We start from the raw sequence: 6543 nt of genomic DNA on the forward strand, positions 1-6543 counted from the left end.
GTATAAAAAAAAGTGTTGAGTTATTTTTTAGTGGGTTTAAATTATTTATTATTTATTAGAGAATTTTGTGTATTAGAATTCTCTAATAACTTATTATTTATTTTGAGCTGATTTTGATATGTTCTTACTTGATAGTAAAACAACATATAAAAATTTGTTGGTGGGTCTAAGTATTACTAGGTTATTTATGGTCATATTGAGTATATATGTTTGATTTATTGAAAAAAGTAAATTACTAAAATTAATTAATAACTATTTTAGAGTTAATACATTTAATACTAGATTAAGAAAAAAAAAACAATACATAATATGTTACATTTTTATTAATCAAATTATTATAATTCAAATTAATCTTAACAAAAGAATTTAAAATTATAATTTCAATCTTATCACGTGCATGACACGGGCTATTACACTTATTTTATAATATTTGTCATCATTATTATGAGTTTATCACTTCAAATATTGCATAGCGTAAAATCCGTAAAATTAGTAAATAATTAGTTAATAAATTAATTATTAATAAAAAAATAAGATTTTATAGTTTAATGAGGTAGAACTAATTAAAATAAGAATGCTGACACTAATTTTAAAGAATCTGGCCCAAAATTGAACCAAACAGGCCGAACTAATTAAACTGGATCCAAGTGGGCCCAAGCCCACCAACCTAACCCCATGTATATAAGCTTGAAATCAAGCTTTCTTCTTCATTCATGCTTCTGTCCGCAGAGAAGAAAGGGAAGGGAAGCAAACATAAAACCCTTGCCACTCAATCTTTCATAACTTTTGATCCGGAACTCCGATTGATGAGTTGTTGGTGGCCACACATTCGTCTCAGAGTTCTATTCAATTCTATCTAATAAAGTGGTAAGTATTTCTATAATTCGCGCCCAGTTCTCTGTGCCCACTTTCTTCACAAAATTTGTTTGACTTTTGAGTAATTTTGATGATTTTTGTGGTTTAGGTGCAATCTAACATTGGATAATTGTTGGATTATACTTCAATCATCAATGGGTAAGGTAAGAAAACTCTAAACCCTTGTGGTTTGCCCAATTTTGCGTATCCTAGTGCTAATTTAGTGAATTGTATGAATTAGATTGAATTTATGTTAAATTGGAGGTTGAATTGGTGAATTGGAGCTCTTGGAACAAATCCTTGGTGGCTGAAATCATTGGAGTTGATTGAGAACCTTGAAGCTTGAATTTTAGTGGTTTTGAGCTTAGGGTAGAATCGGCCAAGGTATGATTTCGGTTTCTCGTAATTAAAATATAATGTGTCATGAAAATGTAGGTTAGTTGACCATAAGATAAGAGTTGAATTGTTGATTAGTGATATTGATTGATTATGTGGATTGGGAATTGTTTGATGACCAATTGTTGAGAATTTCAGAATTTTGATGATTATATTGGATTGTTGTCGTCGAGCTGGTTATTGATGTATTGTGATGGCGATGAATTTGATTGGTAGTTGATTTGGAATTAATCTTGAGAAGTATTAAGGGGTTGAATTTTAAAATACTAAACTACTTGTTGAAAATCTGAAGTTTTGAAATGAAACGGCAACTTTGAAAGTGAACCGGCATCTTAATAGTGATTGAAATTATATGAAACTAAAAGCTAAGCGATCTACAACAAGTATAATTATCAATATTCAATTTTAAAGATTTTGTATTAACTAGAGAATTAGTTATGATTTTTTAAAGTTGAATTATGAAATTTGATTTTCTACATTACTTTTAAACAAAGTCAGAAACTTTGAAAAGTTATAACTAATTCTGTGATGATCGAAATTGCGTGGGACCAAATCTGGATTAAACTTGGGAATATAGGGAATTGGACTGAAAAATTTGAGGTATTTTTGTTAAATTTATAATTTATGGTGAATTTTTAAAATTGAGTTGATAAATTTGTCCTGCAACAGAGAAGTTCAAACAGAGCAGCAACTTGTTTGTCTTGCTGTGACTCCTACGAGCTGAGTTTTAGAGTAAAACCAATTTTTTTTTTAAAATTTGATTAACTTGGTTTATTGTTCTAGAATTTCAGAATTTTAGGAGTTAAGGATTGGGAGTTTTGAAGTTTTGAAAACTGGTGATCAAAGCCGAAAAGAATCAGTTTTCAGCAAGTTATGCATCAACTTCCAATGCTTGTAACTCTTAGAAATGAATAGCAATTGGGCTGCAACTAAGACGCACTTATTGCTAGATAAGTTAGGAGTTTTCAAACCAAACTTTAGCCTAATTGAAGTTTTGTAGTAAAAGTTATACAAGTTCAAAGATACTAAGCTGCCTGATTTATAAAACAGATTTTGAATTATTTCTATCTAACTTTCAAATTATGTAACTTCTTTATTAAAAATGATATTGACCTGAAACTAATTGAAAAAGAAACTTGGATAAGTTAAGTTTAACCATATTAATTTTGAAGGTGGTTAAAATTAATTTGAATTTTATATAGAATATTGAATATTACACACTGCTGTTGTTTTTCTGGTTTTTAAGCACTGTAGACTAGGCACGATTTTCCTTCTATTATCGAGGCTAGATTGATAAGAAAATTATGATTTTTTATTTATTAGAAAGCTTAATCCGGGACGGTTACCTGGATATAAAGTTTGTGCAATTTCGATTTCATTTGGTATTTTAAAAACAGAATTGAAATTAGTCTGCCGGTGTTATTTTGGTAACTACCTTGGGTATGGATCTTAAGAAAAGATTCCTATATTATTATCAAATATTTTTGAGAATGTACTGTTATAGTACTTGTTGATAAAAGGTTGGTGAAACGTTGAGAAAGAGGTTTAAATATGAAATTGTTTTGAGCTTGACTTGGCAAGGTTCGTGGTGGTTTACTGCTTGCCCATTATCGAGACGTATGTGGGGTTCGTGGTGGTGTACCGCCCACATGTTTTTAAAAGAAAGAGATTGTATGTGGGATTCGTCGTAGTGTACCACCCACATCTTTTTAAAAGAGAATGTTGTGTAGGGTTCGTGGTGGTTTACCGCCCACACGTGTATTTTTTTTCCAATTGAAGATCTTGCGAGGTTCGTGGTGGTGTACCGCTCGCAATGGTGGGGTTCGTGGTGGTGTACCGCCCACCAGGTGGGGTTCGTGGTGGTGTACCGCCCACCGGTTTTCAAGAGGACGATATCCGGTTTAGCTAACGGATGTGTCAGGCTCTGGCAAAGTAACCGACGCGTGAGCTCACGGCCAGTAGGAAAGGCATGCATCATATGCATTTATGTAACTTGTTTGGTTTGCACTACTTGAGTTTGCTTACTTGAATATCTATGCTTATTTGTTATATTTGCTATGTTTGAATATCTGCTTGTACTTGCGTTGTCTGCGTTGTCTGTCTGTTCATCGGTGTTTTGGAGGATTGGAGAAAGAGATGAAGAGCTTAGGGGTTAAGTTAGGAAGTTAGACAGAACCAGGAATCCTTAGATATCTCACTCTGTTTATGGTTTAAAATATTAGTTTTAAGTTTGAATCTATTATCGAAAATTCTAGGATTGCCTTCGGCTTTCCTGGGGCTTTATATGTTAGTTATGTGGGCATCGTTACCAAATTGAGAACCTCCGGTTCTCATCCCATACATATTTTGTGGTTTTCAGATGCAGGACGTGAGGCACCTCGCTGAGGCATACTGGAAGCTTCTGATAGCGGAAATCCTTGTCTTTGGGGCTTTATTTTGGATATATGTACATATGTAGATACTTTTATCTCCACTGCTTATGTATGCGACATAGTAACTTCCTCTTAGAGGTTATTTTGGAGAAATAGGTTCTGTAACTCTGTAGTTTTGGTTTATTCTTGGGTTCTCTTATATATATGTTATATACTTAAGTGTTCAAGCCGATTTATCTTCGCGAGCCGAGTCTTGAGCTTTGATATTTGTACCTTGGAACTCCCTTTCAGTTATATCTATATTAGCTTCTTTTATCTTTTCCGTTTATCGCTTACGTAGCGTGAATGTTGCACTTTTCGTTTTAACATTTTTTATTTTAACTTTTCCTCAAAGGCTCCTAGTTATAAATCTTTTCAGTATATTATTTATATAATTTTTTTTTTCTTTTAGAAGTCGTAGCTCCTCGCCACCTCTGTTTTACATCCTAGGTGTAAAGCTCTGTGTGGTAGGGTGTTACATTATGGTATCAGAGCAGTTTGTTCCTGTAGAGCCTGAGGGACAGACTGACTATGCTTCTGAGCATACTCTGAGTTGTGTTTACGAGCTATTTAGGATATCTAATTGAAAAACATAGTATAATGTTCATGAGTTTGCATTTGGAACTTTGAAGCGCTAGACTTGCGATATTGAGACTGATCACCTTGATATCACTTGTTTTGTGTGAACAGGACCAAATGGCGACTCGTAGATGCGGTCGCAGGCAAGGGGGAGGTAGGAATCAAAATGAGGAACACGAGACTAATCTGAACAACCCCGCAAACTTCATGGCTGCCCTGGAGAACATGGCTGCGGCTATGCAGGCCACAGCTGCTGCTTTAGAAAATCAAGCTAATAATGGAAATGGTGGAAACGGAAATGATGGGCCGATAACCTTAGCCACTTTTCTGAAGGTACATCCCTCGTCCTTTAGAGGGACCACAGACCCTACTGAAGTTGATAACTGGCTCCGAGCAATAGAGGGGGCTTGCAAGCTCAGCAGGTTCCTGAGGAATAATGGGTGGAGTTCGCGACCTACCAACTACAGGATGAAGCCCAATACTGGTGGCAAGGAACACAATATATTCTACAACCAGAAGGCACTATGATATCTTGGAGTGTGTTTCGGACTGAGTTCCACAGAAAATACTTTCCTAATTCAGTGAGAAACGCTAAGGAGCTTGAGCTGCTGCAGTTAAAACAGGGTCAATTGTCTGTTGTGGAGTACACAAATAAATTTGAGGAACTGTACCGGTTTTTTCGAATTTGTCAGGGTGCTCTGGAAGACTTTGAGGAGTGGAAATGTATCAAATATGAAGGAGGACTCTGGAATGATATTCTAAGCTCAGTTGGGCCTATGGAGATTCGAACTTTCTCTGAATTGGTAAACAAGAGCCGTGTTGCTGAGGATTGTGTGAGAAAGGCGGCTTTGGATAAGGATGACCATCAGACGTTTGTTAGGAGAGATTGGGACAGAAACTTTGCACCGAGGGGCCAAGAGTTTAAGAAAAGTGGTAGTCACTGGAGGAATGATAAAGGGAAGTAAGTAACTAATTACTCAGAGGATATGAGGTGCCAAAGGTGCGGAAGTTTCCACCCGAATAGGCCGTGCCGAAAGGGTTTAAGACTGTGTTACAAATGCGGGATGCCAGGTCATATCTCTAAGGACTGTCCCCATCGGAGAACTCAGGACGCCGATCGGGCGTAGTCACCAGGCGGAGGTAATCACGAAATTGCTAATATAAATTTACTTGCTTATGATGATTTTGGGATGCCACAATTAATTTTAGTTTATGACAGAGATGAGGACTTTGAGTTAAAGGTGTCAGGCTTTACCGATGACTTGAATGCACATATACTAATTTCTTAACTTATAACGGCTAAATTTAAAATTCTTCTTTTTTTTTTCCTTGCCGCTGGATGGTTTGAACGGGATACCAACATACCACGTATCACGGGATTATTTTAAATATTCAAATCAATTTTTACCATAGTATTTATGTCAATAAATCTTCATGACTCAACCCATCCTTTCTTTCAGAAGTTGTACCAGGGTGCTATCTCGGATTTATTCCTAAACGATAGTCTGATCATTCTCTGAACTCAATTCCTAACGCACATGAATCTGTCCTTTCAGCGGTGAGCTTGACCTTGTTACGATATGAATAAATGATCCATGAATTTTGAAAATTTTTTGAAAATGCAGTACTCTCCTTCGTAACCTTACTATGTTTAGTCACCATGCTATACATCCTTCTGCTTTTTAGTAAATACCCATGTGTTGTTTGAACACTTTTAAGTTTAAGATCCTTTTTGAAATCAACTCAAACTTAGTTAATACCTCGTACAACTCCTTGATATAATAATCATGACGCTAGCTCCTTCAAGCAAGAATTCGGGACGCGGGAGATGAGGAGTATAAGCATGCGACATCAAGCGGAGTTTGGAACCTTAGTTCTTACCGACTGCATTTCCTGGGATTAAGTCGACACGCTAGGATATACCGTGTATACAGACACCTGAATGCAAAAGAGAGCCTTCGAACCTCAAGAAGAAGATCAACCTTAAAGCTAGCATTCGTGATACTTGAACTTAGCAAATCACTCGAAAACACTGTAAAGTATTGTCGAAGGACTCTGGGGGCACGTAGAGGAAACGTCGTTGTGTGGTGATGGACACTCTCAGCAGAAAGTCTCCAAGTGCTGTATGAAGGACAAATAAGGAGAAGTAAACATTAAGTAAGTGGCATTCTAAAGTGGAGAGTTGAGGTATTAGTTGGAGGCATTAGATGGGATCGATTACGAGTTTCAAGAAATTGTAAGATCGAGAGAGTTTGGGAAGTACAGTAAGAGGATAAGGAACTATCAAAAATGTTGAAGTCTG

This window comes from Arachis hypogaea, chromosome 15, assembly GCF_003086295.3.
Source record: "Arachis hypogaea cultivar Tifrunner chromosome 15, arahy.Tifrunner.gnm2.J5K5, whole genome shotgun sequence".
In the NCBI taxonomy this organism is placed as follows: Eukaryota; Viridiplantae; Streptophyta; class Magnoliopsida; order Fabales; family Fabaceae; genus Arachis; species Arachis hypogaea.